This window comes from Hoplias malabaricus, chromosome 8 (assembly GCF_029633855.1).
Source record: "Hoplias malabaricus isolate fHopMal1 chromosome 8, fHopMal1.hap1, whole genome shotgun sequence".
Taxonomy (NCBI): Eukaryota; Metazoa; Chordata; class Actinopteri; order Characiformes; family Erythrinidae; genus Hoplias; species Hoplias malabaricus.
Genome location: NC_089807.1, coordinates 39,798,410 through 39,818,015, shown reverse-complemented (window position 1 = coordinate 39,818,015; position 19,606 = coordinate 39,798,410). Strand labels below are relative to the sequence as shown.

Genomic DNA, 19,606 nt, shown 5'->3' with positions numbered 1-19,606 from the left:
ACGATAATAATAATAATAATAATCATCAGGGCTTGATGTCCTTCTAAAAGACACGTGTTGAACTTCTTCAGATGCTAAGCCCAGACAAACAGCGCAAAGACACAATCCAGCTCTGGACGCAAAAGGTCAGATGGACAGGTGGGTGTTATCACAGGCAGAAGCAAAGTCTGAGCACTTTCTGCAGCAGCTGGGAGGAAGGGTTTAAAGTGGTCATTGATGCAGGTCATTGATATTGACAAGCCGAGCTGTTAGCATTCCTCATGCTAGCTGGAGAAAGTCACCAGGATTAGATTCATGAGAGCTCACGTCGTAGCAGATTTCACCACTGACAACTTCTACTAATCCCACCCAGCCCACTCTCTCTTCATCCAACACATATCTCATAGAGAGAGAGAGAGAGAGAGAGAGAGAGAGTCTGAACATTACGCTATAATTATGCAACAATACAGAACACCGTGTTGTATCAGTGCTAATGACAAGGCACGATAGCACAAAGTGTCAAAAAACAAATGGACAGAAAAAGCAACACAATGTTTTAAAGATTTTTGCAAACGCTATCTAGCAAAGGGTTCAAAGGTCAAGTACGCTAGCTAGCATAATATGTAATCAAGCTAATCACCTACAACCTTACTCCAACTAGCTACCATGCTAACATTGAGTTCTCTCTTGGCTTAAAGTGTGCTGCCAAAATGTTTGTCCAGTAACTACAAGGTCAGCAATGCAAAATATATTATTTATTATCATTAGTTACTACAACAGAGGGAGCCCTGACCATCTGTCGCACTGTCAGGTATAGAAACCACACTGTCTGAGACCGCAGACCCCTGCAGTGAGTTGTAAGAAGAACTGAGAATGTTTTTGGCCCTTTCTAAACAATTTTCTACTACCCTCTGTGCCAAGTGCTGCATCTGCAAGACCACCATCACCTGGAGCAGGGAGTCGAAGGATCTTCTCCACGACCACTGAACACTGGGTGCTTATTTGCTGTGACAGTCAGGTAACTGAACATGCTATGACCCCTTTAAAATGCACAAGGGCGAGATTTAAAACAGTTGAACGTTCCGCACCCACACTTAACCATCACTGCACACTTTCACTGACATTATTTAACCATTTAAATGCTGCTACGGGACACTAAACCTTTACTGAAGAAGCAAAAAGGGTCTGGTGCATGTAATGTGGTAAGAATATGTGTGTGTGTATATATATAAACAATAATATGCTGCTGTTGTGTGTGTGTGTGTGTGTGTGTGGGTGGTGAGTGTACGTGCTTTATGTGCTACTTTTTGTATTGCACCATGACCCTGAAGAACCACACTCCTTCTCTGTTGTATATAAGCTAAACTGAGGCAAGGCAGTAAAGGCCATTTCACATATTCATAAGTTATAAAAGTGTACTAGAATTTGCCCTAGGCCTTTATTAGGAGACCTGATAGTTTAAGGGGTTAATTCAAACAGCTGACAGTTCCACTGTGCTGTGTGCTCATGTCAAGGATCTCTTTATAATCCTTAGGATAGATTGCATGCTCTTCAGCCACTGGTTGTATGAGGCTTCGTTCATAAAAAACTCAACAGTAGCCCGAACTGGACAGAGACATTGTGCTCTATTAGTTCACTGCACTTTAACATTAATGCTGCTGTCTGCTGAACAACAAATCAGAATTATATGGAGACACACTGGAGAGAGAGAGAGAGAGAGAGAGAGAGAGAGACAGAGAGAGAGAGAGAGAGAGAGTGTATTTGTGAGTATTTTGTGGGTTTGTTATCATGCGTGTGCCTTCTGTCACTGTCTGCAGCAGCTTTACAGATGGCGGCCATTAAACTCTTAAGCAGCTCTGGCACGTCCGCCTACATGTTAGCGCCTGAGACAGGCCCAACTTATTACAGTTAGCCTAGTGTCACAGCCCCACAATACCCCTCACCCCACTCTAGTGTGTTAGCAGTGCACTGGAGGAAAGACTATGAAGGATTCTATATAATGCACATGTATATATTTAATTTTTCACATTTTATTGGCTCAGCATTGTTCACATGGATTAACCCATAGGTTGCAGGTGATGTCGGCCGGTAGCTGTCATATTGCGTACCTTCCCCTTACTCAAACACAACTCAAAAACATCTCTCATGACTGGCGCCCCCTCCAGGGTGTATTCCCGCCTTGCGCCCAATGATTCCAGGTAGGCTCTGGACCCACCGCGACCCTGAACTGGATAAGATGAATGAATGAACATCTCTCATGATCACTCTCACTTTCAGACAAGCAGAACTACTTTATTAAACATTAAGATAAATCAGAGAATTCATTTTTGGCAGTCGAGATACAACATTATCCTCCAAGAATCTGTTCCACTCTCAGAGTGCAGGGACAGCAGGGTCAGATTTGCCTGTAATCCAACATGTTCTTTTGGACTGTGGGAGGAAACCAGAGCACCCGGAGAAAACCCACACAGGCACTGGGAGAACACAACACATTCTTCACAGACAGTGACTTGAGGTGGGGGTTCAGCTTATCCTTTATGTTGATGGCTGCCTTGCGAAGAACAGGTAAATTAGACTGGTCCAAATTAATAAAGCTAGGTTATTAACCTTGGGCAGCATGGTGGCTACAGGTGCCACACAGTTCCAGGGTCCTAGTGTCCTGGGTTTGACCTCCCTACCACCCAAAAACACACTGTTAAGTGGATTGGCTGTGTGAAAGTGTGTGACACTGTCCACAGATATGAAGGTGTGATGCCCTGCGATGGATTGGGGTGGGGTTCTGCCTCGTACCTGCTGATTCTATGTCGGCTCCTGAAAAGAATGAAACAGCTCAAGAAGATGAATGGATTCATTCATTCATTCATTATCTGTAACCCTTATCCAGTTCAGGGTCACGGTGGGTCCAGAGTCTACCTGGAATCATTGGGCGCAAGGCGGGAATACACCCTGGAGGGGGCGCCAGTCCTTCACAGGGCAACACAGACACACAAACACACAATTTTGAGTCGCCAATCCACCTACCAACGTGTGTTTTTGGACTGTGGGAGGAAACCGGAGCACCCAGAGGAAACCCACGCAGACACAGGGAGAACACACCACACTCCTCACAGACAGTCACCCGGAGGAAACCCACGCAGACACAGGGAGAACACACCACACTCCTCACAGACAGTCACCCGGAGGAAACCCACACAGACACAGGGAGAACACACCACACTCCTCACAGACAGTCACCCGGAACGGGAATCGAACCCACAACCTCCAGGCCCCTGGAGCTGTGAGACTGCAACACTACCTAGATGAATGGATGAATAAATGAAATTTTCACCCTCCAAAATTTGCCAAACCCTGTTGAGTGGACGGAATGATTATTCTTCATAAAAGTGCACCAACGCCAGGCCACGAACGTGGTTTGGTCTTAATTGGGGCACAGGATTTGGCCCACTCCTACGAGCCAATCTTTTTTTTTTTTTAATTCCAACTTATTTCTTTCTATTCCCATGGACCATGACTTTTCAAATAGGGTGAAGAGGTTTTCACAGTGAGAGCGCTATTAAATAAACACATGGGGAAGTGTAGAAAGCTAAATGGCAACAAACTCTATCCTGGATAATATCTTTGTGCAGTCTTTGCAAATGCCCCCCTCCACCACTAAAACCCCCAAAAGGCCACAGTAGGATCTTTCGTTTGTTGGTTTCATGAATGCCTGAAACTGGCCCTCAGATAAAGATGATGAGTCCTACAGGAAACCAATTTGGCAGGTCTTCTTGCAAAAGGCTATTGACCCCAAGACACCTCGGCTACAAAAGGCTTAAATAAAAGTGTTTTGAGAAAGTTTTTTCACTCTGTTGCATCTCCAACCTTGAAAACATCATTTTACTTTCCTTTAGGCAATCATTTTTCAACAATTACTCAATAGTTACACATTTATTACTTAGTGTTATGCAATTAATTACATTTTCCTTTCATTTACTTTCTGTATCTGTGAATTTCAGACTGTATTTTTTGTAATTTCAGGTTTTGACAAACTCAAGGTAAATATATTGGGAGTTTATTGTCTTTCTAAGAAAACGTATATTAAATTATAACGTGGTGCAAGGAGACGAGGAGGCGGATGTAAACACGAAAATGCAGATTCATTTAAAAAAAAAAAAAACAGGAAATACTCAAACAGAACAGGAAAAGAACTAATCATGAGAAGAACTAAAACAGACACTGTGTAACGGGACTACAGCTGACTGGTAAAATAGATAGATACACACTTGAAAAAGGCGGTAAATAAGATGAAAACGACTGAAGTGTTCTTAGCCGAGCTAGCATGAGGGGACATTAAGCAATTTTCCCAGAACCCTGCAGCAAGCTGTTCTGTTGTCAGAGCACACTTTCAAGAAGTGGTGAGGACAAGATCAGCCATTTCAGAAAGTGTTGAATTGTACTTATGACTTGGAGTGAAATATATTTAACCGAATTAGCAAGCCACGGTTAAAAGCCTTAGCGCAATAATAATGAGCTGATCTAAGATCTGATCCTAATGAACAGTAATGGCATGATCCCAGGACTCGGGTCATCTGTTCTGAATACAGATATTCATCAAGTAAAAATGTGAATGAAGTGGTGTGTTTTCATCTCTTCTCCTGATAGTGAGTCAGAGAGAGGAAGTCACCTTGGAGAAGCGCTATCAAGCCTGCAAAACAGGACTAACGATGGGAAGAATGTCGGGATGATCGAATGGCGGAGGCTACTTTTCTGACAGGCCTTGCACAAGCCTAAATACAGCCTATCAGAGCGAGGAGCCGGAGGACTGCTGTCTGCCCAGGGTCAAAGGTATTGGTAGATTGAACAGGTTGTGGGGCAAAATTAAACAAAAACCACCAGGACATGTAGAGTAGAGTTCCAAGGATCTGTGAGGAGTGTGGTGTGTTCTCCCTGTGTCTGCGTGGGTTTCCTCCGGGTGACTGTCTGTGAGGAGTGTGGTGTGTTCTCCCTGTGTCTGTGTGGGTTTCCTCCGGGTGACTGTCTGTGAGGAGTGTGGTGTGTTCTCCCTGTGTCTGTGTGGGTTTCCTCCGGGTGACTGTCTGTGAGGAGTGTGGTGTGTTCTCCCTGTGTCTGCGTGGGTTTCCTCCGGGTGCTCCGGTTTCCTCCCACAGTCCAAAAACACACGTTGGTAGGTGGATTGGCGACTCAAAAGTGTCCGTAGGTGTGAGTGTGTGAGTGAATGTGTGAGTGTGTGTTGCCCTGTGAAGGACTAGCGCCCCCTCCAGGGTGTATTCCCGCCTTGCACCCAATGATTCCATGTAGGCTCTGGACCCACTGTGACCCTGAACTGTATAAGCGGTTGAATGAATGAATAAGAAGCTTGGACACTTCAGCAATGAAAATGAGCGTATCCCATACACAAACAATCCACGTTAACTGTTTGCAGTTATTGTTTTGAAATCCTCTGTTACTGTTGACGGCACTCGTAATAATGTTTATGAAGTGTCTGAAGAAAGATCTCAGAGGATCCAGGTTCCACAGGGAGTCCAGTAAACCATACATCAGACAATTATATTTAATGATTTAAAGCATTGTCATTTAACACAAAGGGCACCAGTCATGGTTCTCTGAAGTGTCATTCCTTTTTTTTCCATAGAGGAAAACTACAAAGACCCAGACTTCCTAACGTGCCCATAATGCTGACTAAAGGATGACACACCTCCTCAGAGGTCTATAGCAATGCGGTGTATGGCAGGGTTGCATAATGAGAGGCAGAAAAACAAAAGACTACATTTCCCACGAGCCTCTAGTTTCTTGACAGGAAACCAGCTGGGGCTCATTTGGCAATGAAGATCTGCATAAACCGCTCACCTGTGGAGGCGATGGGGGAGCCCCGGGGAGATGTGGGCTGGTGTCTGCAGCTGGCAAAACAATGGCACAAAGAAAAGCTGCACAAGAAAGGGCCACAAAGAGAATGTGTATGAAACGTCAACACAGGAAGGCAGCAGAAAATAGTGCCATAAAAACAGCTGTAAAAAAAAGAGCATAAAAAAATGCACAAAATATTGGTGGTAAAAAAATGGCAAAAAATATTTTTTCTTTTGCACAGACGGCATCGTAAAACCAATTAGTGTCCTGTGGCATTTCATTAGCGGAAGGTCGAAAAGATGTGGTGGCTGCCTTCAGATGTCTCGGAGGAAGCGAGGGCTAGATTGTTTGGCACTGTGAGGCTGAGGGAGTCCTAGATACGTAGCTCTAATAATTGGAGAATAAACTGGGATGTCATTTTTAAATCAATTAATAAATAAACCAGAGGCACAAGTGGCAAAAAATAAATAAAAAAATAAAGGAAAACAGAAGCTGTATTTTGGGAATCGTACAGCACCAGTGAGCGAGGCTGTGGCTGTGAGCCTCTGCTAGGATATGAGTTTATTGATGTTCTCTGGTGGACTCTGGGAAATGCGGTCCTGTTGCAGCTTTTTCCACTTGTTTCAGAATTCAGATTTCCAGTGAATTTCATAAACATCATCCTTCACAGACTTGTGTTTATCTCAAATACAGAACACTGATGTAATTGTAGCAATAACAGACCAAAGCAAACACACCGTGCCTTTGCTCTACTCTGGTTTTTACGCTTGTTTTGCCTGGAATCCACATTAAAGGCTTTTCCAAACTCTGGCCTTGGTCATCATCAGCCAAGCACCCTTTACATTTAGAGCAAGTTCTGACCAAACAGCAGACACCTAGCATGAGTCCTGCCTTTCAGCAGCGTGAAGAACAGAGACACGTAGTGTCTTTGATGCGAAGCAAGGAACAGCAGCTCCTTGACTGGGCAGGAACCTTAACGAGAGTATATGAGGAATAGCGCCCCCTGTTTGGAGCAGCTGCTAACAATGAGTGAGTGAGTGTGTTGGGTGTGAGAGTGAGTATGTATCTGAGTGTGAACGAGTGAATGAGGGGCTTCTGCAGAAATAACACATAGCTGTTTTACGGGAACAAAAGCCCTTTTACGGTATTCTTCATACTACACTGAAATGTAGCAGTGAAAATCGAACATTATTGTGATGTGTGAAGGCAATATGTACTCACACAGTGTTAAAGCCTCTGATTCACACACACACACACACACACACACACACACAAAGACAATTTAGCACGCAGCTTAAACGAGAGCGAGAGCAAAGCATCCTTTATTGCAGGGTGCGTGTGTATTACCCAACTCTCTCTCTCTCTCTTTCTTCCTCTACCCCCCACCCACCCCCCGTGGACAAAGTGTGCTGTTCTGGCATATTCTCTTCCCCTGAAGACAGATTATTCAAATAGCTTAATGAATTCAGGATGGCAGCAGAATTTGGCTCATGATGTGGCTTAGGATTTGGTTTGTAATTATTTTTCATAACTCCAGTCTGTGTGTCTTTTGTGTGTGTGTGTGTGTGTGGTATCTCTGTGCGTGTGGTAGCACAGAGGCGGTCAAGAGCTGGAGGGGTGCAGGAGGCAGATTGGACATAAACAAACAGGAGGACTGAGGTGATGATGCAGGGAATAGTAAGTGAGAGATAGAGAAAAAGAGAGAAAGAGAGAGAGATATTTATAAGACTCTTATCTTGGAAAACCAAATGCCCTCTGTTTAGTTTGTAAATAAGGGATGTAACTAAGTCATAGACAATTCTCACTCACTCTGGAGGTGTGAGCTGCAGGGTGAAGACTAACAAATGCAAACTAAGAAATTTATAAATATTCACTGTTTTAAAACTGCAAGAAGCACATTTATTATTGGACAGCTCAGAACGCTTGGAGGAGAACACTAACCGCAGTTCATTCATTCATTCATTATCTGTAACCCTTATCCAGTTCAGGGTCGCGGTGGGTCCAGAGCCTACCTGGAATCATTGGGCGCCAGTCGTTCACAGGGCAACAAAAACACACACACATTCACTCACACACTCACAACTACGGACACTTTTGAGTCGCCAATCCACCTACCAACATGTGTTTTTGGAGCGTGGGAGGAAACCGGAGCACCCGGAGGAAACCCACGCAGACACAGGGAGAACACCCCACACTCCTCACAGACAGTCACCCGGAGGAAACCCACGCAGACACAGGGAGAACACACCACACTCCTCACAGACAGTCACCCGGAGGAAACCCACGCAGACACAGGGAGAACACCCCACACTCCTCACAGACAGTCACCCGGAGGAAACCCACGCGGACACAGGGAGAAAACACCAAACTCCTCACAGACCGTCACCCGGAGGAAACCCACGTGGACACAGGGAGAACACTCCACACTCCTCACAGACAGTCACCCGGAGGAAACCCACGCAGACACAGGGAGAACACACCACACTCCTCACAGACAGTCACCCGTCGGAAACCCACGCGGACACAGGGAGAAAACACCACACTCCTCACAGACAGTCACCCGGAGCAGGAATCGAACCCACAACCTCCAGGCCCCTGGAGCTGTGTGACTGCAACACTACCTGCTGTGCCACCGTGCCGCCCACCAACCTAATGACGCTGTCACACAGCTCCAGGGTCCTGGGGTTGTGGGTTCCGACCCCACCTTCGCTTACTGTGTTTGAGGAGTGTGTTGTATTCTCCCTGTGACTGTGTGGGTTCCCTCTGGGTGCTCCAGGTTCCTCCCAAAGAGCAAAGGTTAGTGTCTGTGTGTGTGAGATACTCTGTAAAGGACTAGCCTGAGAACTAGTGTTCTCGCCTAATTTATTAATGCACTGAGAGAAAGTGTGATACCACAGACTTATGCAGCTGCAATAATGTCGCAGACCAATGAAAAACATGCATCTCCATTTTTGTGAAGTTGTTGTGTAGCACATCACTTGAACACAGCATTTCATGATGAATCGACCAATAGAAATGCTCCAAAATAATAATAAATAGAATAAAATCTTTGACTTACACTGAGAGTTAACTAGGTTTTACCCTTCTATTTTGGCTATGTTGGAGATCGATGTTTTCATTGGACAGTGACTATATCCCGATCCATTACTACAGCAATATCACTCCAAATCAGCGCTGACAGCATTTACGTGTACGATTCTGAAGCCTAATGACCAAAAGCTGCTGGTTTAGTCCAAACAAAGCCATGAGAGGCTGGACATTACAGTGTTTATAGTCAGGACAAAAACATCAAATACAAGAGAAATGTAGTTTAAAGCCTTTAAAGAGAGAGAATATGTTTCACACACGCGGTGCTTTATCTAAAAACACATGCCATACACACTGAGCGAACTGTGCTGTTAATGATGCTGCAGTGAGGCACTCTGGGCTTATGCAAAATGCTCAGGAAGTGACATGTGCAAGAAACTGATAAAAACGACCCAAAGAAATAACTTCTGCAGCTGCAGTGTCTTTCTCTCTGTGTCTCTTCCTCTCTCTTTGTCCCTCGGCTTCTCCCTTTTACCCTGTCTCTCTCTCATCTCTCTTTCCTCATCTTTTCCGTTCAGCCTCCTCCTCTTCCATCTTCCTCCCTCTCACTCAGGGTCTAACTCTTTATCTCTCTCTCTCTCTCTCTCTCTCTCTCTCTCTCTCTCTCTCTCTCACACACACACACACACACACACACTCTCTCTTCCTCTCTCTCCTCTCTCTCTCTCTCTCTCTCTCTCTCTCTCTCTCTCCTCTTTCTCTCTCTCCCTGTCTCTCTCTCTCTCTCTCTCCTCTCTCTCTCTTTCTCTCTCTCTCTCTCTCTCTCTCTCTCTCCTCTCTCTCTCTCTCTCTCTCCTCTCTCTCTCTCTCTCTGATCACTGAGTCTGCATTAAAAGCTCTTGGCTGTGTGTTGTGTTATATTTGCTGCATGTGGAGGATAGAGGGATATTATATTATTTATGAATTGATGTGTGTTTTCTCGTCGATTTCAAATGAAACCACTAATGACTGCAGAGAGACGATGACAGGTGCATTATTAGGCAATAACTGAGATAGAGAGATAGATAGGTAGAGAGAGAGAGAGAGAGAGAGAGAGAGAGAGAGACAAATAAAAGGAGAGATAAAGTATTTTAAAACACTGATATAAGAAGAAATACAGTCTATAAAATCTGTCTCTCTCTCTCTCTCTCTCTCTCTCTCTCTCTCTCTCTCTCTCTCTGTGTGTGTGTGTGTGTGTGTGTGTGTGTGTGTTAAAGCGCATGCGTGCACACACACACACACACGCAGGTATACAAAATATCACACACAGACACACACCCGCATTCACAGACATGCGTAGCTGTGTGTAGAAAGTTCCTGATAGTGTGAGACACTAATAAAGCAAGTTTGAAGAGCGAATTTAAAGCTGCTGTAATTAATCTACAGTGGGCTTTTATTAGCCTGTGTACGAACAGCGCTCATTTGTAATGCTGCTCAGTGGGGACCTGGAAAACAGCCCATTCCTAACCACAGACACACTGACACACTGCTCGGCAGGGTGGGCCACGGGGACGCAATGAGCGTGGGGTTTTATGGCCAATTTCTTAGCAGCCAGATTTTTTATTACCTTATTTCTAAAATCTGAAACACACACTCTGTGGGCTTAGCACAGGGAACACAGTAACACAGTCCCAGCACTTATCAGGACTGTGATATATGATTGGCCTGTTAACATTCATGAATCATGTCCCACTGGAGTTAGTTTAGAGATCTAAATGAACACACGGAACACACTAACACTGTTCCAAACCTTAAAACAGCTCTGTTCACATTTGCAAATAAAGTCTGACTGAGTAAAGCCTTGCTGGAGATGGACATATTTTAATTGGGGAGATGCTGTCTGCCATAAAAATGTCCATATTTAATAAACCAAAAGTATAATTCCAGGAGGCTCTGGAAAAATGAGAATACGATGTTTCCCCTGGTGCACTACCCTCTTCACAAGGTCACGAAGTGTCTTTGATGCAGCTCATAGCACCCCCTGGTGGAGCAGTCTCTAGATTGAAGTGACAATGTGAGAAACAGTGCCCCTTGTGGTGTAATGTATAACAATGAGTGAGTCAGTGAGTGAATGAGTGAGTTGTAAGTTCTCTGTGATGTACACAAGCCCGGCCTGTTTATAGTGAAATGGATAGTGAAAGTTGTATGTGCTGTAATGTCATATATCACTGTATAAAATATGCCGCCATTGTTGTTGGATGCACTGTGGGTCCATGTCATAGATACATTCGTGAAAATGATTTATCACTGTTTTCTACTGTCAAAAAAACAGCAGGGGAGGAGAGGAGAGGCAGATGCACAGACCTGAGAACTGTAAAATGATGAATGTAGCACCAACGAAGAAAACAAAATAAAGCCAAGGTCAGAAGCTTGGTATCTGCGAACTTTTCCCCAGCCGTGTACATCACTGCTTCTAAAATAACAGACCTTCATGTATTTTGGATGAAGTCAAAAGCCCTTGCGTCAAGCAAACGCTCCCCAAAAGGTCGCCTACTGTTCTTAAAACACTCAATATCTGCTTTAAATGCACCTTTCTGTGGAATTTGCTGTGTCAAAATCAAACGTCACTTACAGAGTGGTCTCCTTCCACTGACATTAACGACTCGGCAAAGCAGAAATGCTTCCTTTCAGACGTGTTCCTGCGCCGCCATTACAATAGCCTCTTTCTTTCCTCACCGTCGGAGAAAACGCCCATCAATCACGGCTGATGGGGGGAAATTTCTGCATTCAGAGTCACTCATTAAACTCAGTGTGTTTACTGAGAGTGGGCCAAGTTTAAAACTGTCAGCAGAGCAGAGTCGCAAGGCTCTCGGGGCTGAACTGCTTGCAGAGCTTCTCTGCTGATGGTTTTAAAGGACGACTCCAGCAATATTTTTTTAAATTCACCTCTGGAAGTTGCAGCCTGAAACCTCATGGACCTCAACACTTTTATAACAGAAGCCAATGGGCTGAAGTTGCTTTTTAATTTGTTGTTAAATCATTCTGTAAATGAGGCATACTCTCCCACCTTTAGACCAGTAAACACAGTTCTGTGTTCCTAATATAATGCCTATGACCTGCTTTGATCAAAATACCACAAAGGTCAAACACCCTCACCCCCGTGTATAAATAGTCCTGTTTAGAACGTCTGGTTTCAGCACCTGTTATTTTAAAGGGTACGCTAGGTAAGTTTGGGGTTTTTGCATCTGGGGCTCCCCCAGTGTAAATCATTTTTACACTACTGTATTCCAATAAACAGGGGGCGGTGTTTTCATACCCACCCCCAAAAGTCACATAGTGCAGTTTCTGCAGTGCTGAGCCCAGAGGTAGCAAAGACAGAGGCTCTATTCTCTTTATTACAGCTCAGTGAAGCCTCACTGAGCCATTGCTGTTTTTCTGTTTCGACTCAGTACTGTCATTTCACAGCACTCATTATGTACCGGGGTTGGACAATGAAAGTGAAACACCTGGTTTTAGACCACATTAATTTATTAGTGTGGTGTAGGGCCTCCTTTTGCGGCCGATACAGCGTCAGTTCGTCTTGGGAATGACATACACAAGTCCTGCACAGTGGTCAGAGGGATTTGAAGCCATTCTTCTTGCAGGATAGTGGCCAGGTCTCTACGTGATGCTGGTGGAGGAAAACGTTTCCTGACTCGCTCCTCCAAAACACCCCAAAGTGGCTCAATAATATTTAGATCTGGTGACTGTGCAGGCCATGGGAGATGTTCAACTTCACTTTCATGTTCATCAAACCAGTCTTTCACCAGTCTTGCTGTGTGTATTGGTGCGTTGTCGTCCTGATACACGGCACCGCCTTCAGGACACAGTGTTTGAACCATTGGATGCACATGGTCTTACTGGTGCAGTGTGGAGTTAATGAAGATTGTCCACCAGGCTGCTCCAATTTAGCCATGAAACCTCCCACACTACAATGACAGGGGTTTCAGTTTCATCGTCTAACCCCCGTGTGTTGGGTTTGTTTGGAGTTGTTTATCATGATCTCACAAATGTATAGAGACATTCACAATATGTAGCGGTTTTCAAAATATGGCCAGTTTAATTTGCAAGAAAGTCATACCATTTCCTTTCAAGGGGAATCTTTTTCTATTTTCATACAACGTTGTGTCATAACATATAGGGCCACATATGTTTGCTGGTTTATTTCCTCTGTGTGTCATTTCTGTAGCAGATGTTCTCTTAATATCATACCAAAGACCAAAATAGAATTTCGGCGAACGTTGTTACCCTGTTATGTGTGTGTGTGTGTGTGTGTATAGATATATGAATCTTCTAACACACGCATACACACAACACCTGTCTATTCTCAGAAATCATCTGCCCAGGACCTCAAACTAAACATATCTTCTGGAATAAAAGGAAACATTTCAGAATGAATTAGTGCCTGTGTTCATCAATAGCCCACTGCTGCTCCAGGACACACAGGTAGTTTTAGATGAGCTTAGAAGATACTGGAGTGTCTCTTTAAGCTTTGCTGCTCTGAGTCTTGCCAGACGAGGTGAAGGTAGTGCACCAAAACAGGTCATGTTTGCACCCAACCAGCTTTGATGTCACACAAAGGGGAACAGGAGAGGGTTATAAATAATAGGACAATACACAGACGAGGGAAGAAAAGGAAAAAAAAATGAGCAGGGTAAAGAAACATGAAAAAATGACCTAAGAGGTGAGGACAAAGGAAAACCCAACCCTTCCTGAGACTTAGCAGAGAGACAAACACACACACACACACACACACACACACTTTCCGAGCAGATATGAGGATGGTGTGCAGATACACAGATCAGTGTTATTGCACAGTAATGGGTCTTTGAAAATTGCACCCACTGTGCAGAATCTGTGTGAAAGAACACTGCATTCCCCGAGAAATAAATATCACGGGAGAAAACAAGAGGACACTTCTTTAACTTTGGAGACTGATACATGCATTTCCTTGGAGAAACTTTTAAAATCCACATGCACACACAGGATTAAGGGCTGGCCTTTCATATCTACAGAAGTGCACTGTGAAACGTACCCTGTATGAACAAGGCGGTACGATAAAGACAAAGTACTGTACTGCGATTGCCATCCCCAGGACCTGGGGTGAAGCTGGGGGTTAGGTGCCTAGCTCCAGCCATGGATGTTGAAGGAGGAGACAGTGCTGTTCTGTCAGACACTGAGCTCTCTAACCATAAAGCCACGGCTACCCATCACTTCCTGTCTCTGCAGTTCCTCTTCGTCATGTCATATTCAATTCTGAACTCCAAAATACTCATAAATAACTTCAGTAAATAAAGTAAACAGTTTGTACTTGACCTTTGGAAATTAAATAAACGAGGGATGGGCTCTAGATGTTTGCACAGTACTTTACAATCCTTTTTATCTGATCTTTTGCCTGTCTTTTCATGTGTGTCTAGGGCCTTATTGCCGGGTGTGTAGGAAAGTGGAAGTGATCATGCCATGTCCCTGCTTGCCTGGAGTGACGTGAAGAGGTTAAGCTCCGTGCTCAGGGGCTCAGCAGCAGTGGTTAAGGGGAAGGACACTTGAAGCTGGAGTCCACTTGTGTTAAGTCCAACATCCCCGGAGCCCATCTGACACTTCCAGGACTCGGATCCACTCAGTAACCTCTGGCTTCTTCTGAGTCAACTCAAAGGAGGTGGTGGCAGGCTGGGTCCTGGTTTGGGTTTCACCTTCACGGAACTTCACGTGGATATTGCAATTTCACATCCCAGTCTGGGAAACACCAGCGATAATAGAAGCACGCTGCTTAGATATGGATTATCTCATGATTGGAGACATAGTAACATAGTGTTGTTTCTGTGGTGCTGATCCTGGAGTAGCATCAGCAGAGGCTTTATTCTCCCTATTGCAGCTCAGTGAAGCATCACAATGACTTTGAAGCTATGATTTTTAGGTAGAAACACAACCTAATGTTATTTTAAAAATACATTGTAAACATTTCTATGTAAGATGCTCTGGACTTAATTCTACAATGGTGGATGAAAATCTGAAGCTTCATTTACAAGTAAAACATTGCTGTTGTCTTCAGCAGAAGAATATACAGATGACGAATTATGAATTAATCAATGAGCAGCAAGCTAACAAAAGCAACAGCAAATCATAAGGGCATCCCAAGCAAGAGTCAGCAGTGAGACAAAAGTCCTCAAGCTGTGTGAACGTGAGCTTTACAGAGACTACAGTTGGTTTTGAAAGCTCTGATTGCATATATGTTACATTAGATATATAAGAAATGTGCAGCCACTACATTAAAACCACTGAGAGTAAGTAAATAGATGTTTTATCTCATTACAATGGCATCTATCAGACAGAGTGACCTATCAGACCTGTTCGTGTTCAAAAAAACGTGCGAGCGGTAATAATATTTTGGTCAGAACATCTCCAAATAGCCTTCCATGGATCAATTTGGCAGTTACTAACCACTGCATACTGGGAACACCCAACAAACATGATTTTGAAGGTGCTCCGACCAATACATTATGACCATCACAGTCTGTCCACTGTGAAAGTGACTCAGATCCTTGCCTTTGGCTCTATTTCTTGCTTCCAACATTAAAAAATCCTCTAAAACTGACCGCTCACTTAGTACTTAATGAATCACATGATAGGTGTCACTGCATGTTATTCACTTTACCTGCCAGTGGTTTTAATCTTGTGGCTAATCAGTGTTTAATATGCACTCTCATCGTCTGAATATGCAACCACGGTTCTCACTGGATGTTGAAATCAGCTTCATATGTATTCACAAACCCAACTGTACCAAAATAATATATGATATTTGTTGTCCAGCTTTGATTAAACATTAAAATTAATATAAAAAAAAAATCAATAAAAACAAATAAAAAAATACAATTTATCATGAATACTACATCCAATACAATTCATTACCTTCATTACATTAATCATGTGACAGATGGAGCGGAGTTAGGGCTGATATTACAGCAGAAACGTCTGGAAGAAATACAGGTAATAACTAATAAGAGCTAAACACATGCACACATTTTCCAGCTCTCCTCAAACAGCAATTTCCAAGTCCACATTTGCTTAAGGATGAAGTAAGGCCATGATGAGCCTTACTTTATTACCGGCTGAATCCAGTCCGTCACAGCTGTGGCTTTTAAGCTCATGGAAGACTTTTTCCCGGAGAAGAAAATGACTCCCGTTCTCCTTCTCTCACTGCGAGAAAGCGGCAGTCATCAGCTGGGAAATGGGGCTTGGCAAAGTGCGCGAGAGTGTGATGGGAGTTGCATTGGGCAGCGTGAATCACACAAGACGCGAGAGGGAAATTCACTCTCCAGACAGCGCTCAGACGTCTATAATGTGGCACAGCGGAGCGGAGGAGTCTATCCTGAAGCTACACAGAACATAGAGCCAAGAGCATATATCCACATGGCACTAGAGTGAAGAGTGAAGGGCAGTACTGCTTTCATGGTAATAGGCTGAAATGAAGAAAGGCAGAGAGAGAGAGAGAGAGAGAGAGAGAGAGAGAGAGAGAGAGAGAGAGAGAGACCCACACTTGGAATAAATGAAAAATCCACACTTGGAGTAAACGTAAATCGTAGTCATGCAATAAACTTACACATAAGAAGTGAGTCCTTCATAGGAAGTGAGTTTTTTATAAAGAATACTTCTGTGAAATATGTATTAGGTGTACAAATAAATATGTGTGTGTGTGTGTGTGTGTGTGTGTGTGTGTGTGTGTTACAATCTCTTATTTGTCATTTTTTGGTAACTCTTGCATAGCATTACAACTGAAAAAAGTTTGAAAATGGCAAGTGAGAAGAATTCATTGGTCACTGCATTTGTTATTTTATGCTGAATAAATTACAGTTGTGATTTTTAAAACTACACAACAACCATAAATGACAAAACAGTGGAGAATGTTTTATCCTGGAATAGCAATTATACATTACGCATAAAAAGCTTTAAAACGTATTTGTACACCTAATACATAGACTCAGTTTCCCCCTCGTATCCCCTAATTTAGTCACTCAGCAAACACACACTGGGTGCCTGAAGTCAGCTTCTTTACTTTTACACTAGAGCAAACAGGCTAGTGTTGCTAACAAGCAAGAGAGTCCACCAATTAGAGTCATTTTAATGTCACTTGCTTTGCTGTCAGATTTGTATGTCATTAATAACTGCCATGTTTTAATTTAACTGAACTTGTTTGAAGTTTTATTTTAAAAATAAACAAAAACCACTGTTGTTTAATGCTAGCATTTGGTGCAGTACATTAGCGCTACAGTTAGCAATGCTACCACACTGCTTCAGGGTCTTGGATTTAACCCTTGCTTGGTTCACTGTCTCTAAGCAGTGTAGCATGTTCTCCCTGTGTGTGTGTGGGTTTCCTCCCACAGTCTAAAAATGCAAAAACATTAGCGGTTACACTGTTGAGTACAGTGCTAGGTGAATTGACTGTGTGAAACTAATCACTAAAGTATGAGTGTGTGGTGCCCTGCCAATGACAGGAGCCTTGTACTGTGTTTCCTGTTTTTATGTCACCCCTCTACTGCGGATGTGTGGTGAGCATTCTGGTATGGATTAGCTGCCATGGGGTGCTGTCCGTATCTCCATATCACTGTTTCTGTAAGCTCATTTTTCCATGTTTATTGAGCATATTCTTGCCTTAATCATGTATGAACGTCGCCTGATGAATGAGCAATAGGAACAATAGATTATGGACTATTTTTCTGGAATCAAATCTATTTCTTACTTTTTTTTTTCCCAAGAAAATCTATATTGGTAATGAGCCCTAAAAATATTGATCGATATTCAGTGTATTTAGATGAACCTAGTGTTTGATCAACACATCTGATTGGCAATTTTTGTGACGAGGCAAAAATTCATTCATTCATTCATCTGTCCAGAGCCTACCTGGAATCATTGGGCACAAGGCGGGAATACACCCTGGAGGGGCACCAGTCCTTCACAGGGCAACACACACTCACACATTCACTCACACACTCACACCTACGGACACTATTGAGTCGCCAATCCACCTAGCAACGTGTGTTTTTGGAGCGTGGGAGGAAACTGGAGCACCCGGAGGAAACCCACGCAGACACAGGAAGAACACACCACACTCCTCACAGACAGTCACCCGGAGGAAACCCACGCAGACACAGGGAGAACACACCACACTCCTCACAGACAGTCACCATCCAAAGTGCTAAGATTCAGGGTTCAATATTTCTCTGTCAGATGGGATTTTTCGGAATGGCTCAATTATGACAGAAGTGTACAGTTCTACATAACAAATAATATGCAATTCTCAATACATTATGTTAGTGCTGGCAGTCTGCTAAAAGCTCCCAGACGCACATCGGTGATGCTACATCAGTACAGCACACACCTAACACTGCTGTTCACCTACACTGTGCTGTCTGTACCACTCTATTCACTCTTTAGTGTGTGGTTTTGAAGTTTGGCCTTGTAAATCAAGCTTCATTTATGACCACTGACCCCCCACCCCCCCCCCCCCCCCCACACACACACACACACACACACACACACACACATATCTGACGAGGGCATCTATCATAAACTACAGGAGTCGATCTGTCAGACAGCAACCGTGCCCTCAACACTCTGAGGAACTGTCCACCAAACCAATTTACAGAGTGCTCTATCTCTCTCTCTCTCTCTCTCTCTCTCACTCTCTCTCTCTCAACCTGTCTCACACTTCTCTCCATTTCCTCTGTATCTCTCACTTTCCTTCTTCTGTCGCTCTTTCTCTTTCTCTCTCGCATTTTCTTTCTCTTTCAACCTTCTCAAATCACGTCTAAAAATATAATGATATTTGTCTTTTTCTTTTTTTATTGTCATTGTTACAATAATAATGATTTATTATTCCGACATTATCGTTCTCTGTCGTGCTTCCTTTCACTCAGCTCTTCTGAAGAAAACAGTCTGGCTCAGGGCTCAGTGAGGTGTTTGTTTAACACACACACACACACACACACACACACATCTCTCTGGAGGGCTCTGTCAGTCACAGCAGTGACAATGAGTGAGAGGCAGAGACCCCATAAAGGAGAACCTAAAGGAAAAATGAGAGCCAGTAAAGCCAGCAGAGAGAGAGAGAGAGAGAGAGAGAGAGAGAGAGAGAGAGAGAGAGAGAGAGAGAGAGAGAGAGAGAGAGAGAGGAGCACTAAGAATGAGAGTGCAAAAAAGGATAATATGAAAATAAAAACGTTTGGAAATGAATGCTTGTAGATAATATGTATGTAAGAATACTGATTAGTTAATTTATTATACTTAATTTATTACTTTATGTTGAAGAGAGCTAGAGTGTGTGTGTGTGTGTATGTTGTGAGCGAGTGTGAGAGAGAGAGAGAGAGAGAGAGAGAGAGAGAGAGAGAGAATAACAGTATGAGAGTGGTTTTCTCTCTATGGTGAAAGGGCTGCATAATTGCACTAAGAAAGCTATTTGGGCTCTTAGACAACCACAGTGCAGCAACCAGTGGCAAATTAACATCAGCTTAACCTTGTGTGTGTGTGTGTGTGTGTGCACCCTCGGTTGTGTGTATATATGTATTTCCTCTCTTGGGGGACGTGAACCTCAAGGGTTTCGTTTTGACATCTCTCTTAAAGCCAACACAATTGCCTCTTTCAGGTGTTGTCAGCATCCCCTGGGGTTGCTTTAAGTGTGTGTGGGCCATATGTATAAACATGCACATATGCGTCTAACACCTAGTCAATTCAAAGTACAGAGCAG

The 19,606-nt window shown here is 43.6% G+C and overlaps 1 protein-coding gene across 3 annotated transcripts in view; it reads right to left on the bottom strand.

Moving 5' to 3' along the window:
* inpp4b (inositol polyphosphate-4-phosphatase type II B) overlaps window positions 1–19,606 on the bottom strand; it is a 161,679-nt gene that overhangs the window by 128,261 nt on the left and 13,812 nt on the right. The gene's annotated exons all lie outside the window — the stretch shown is intronic.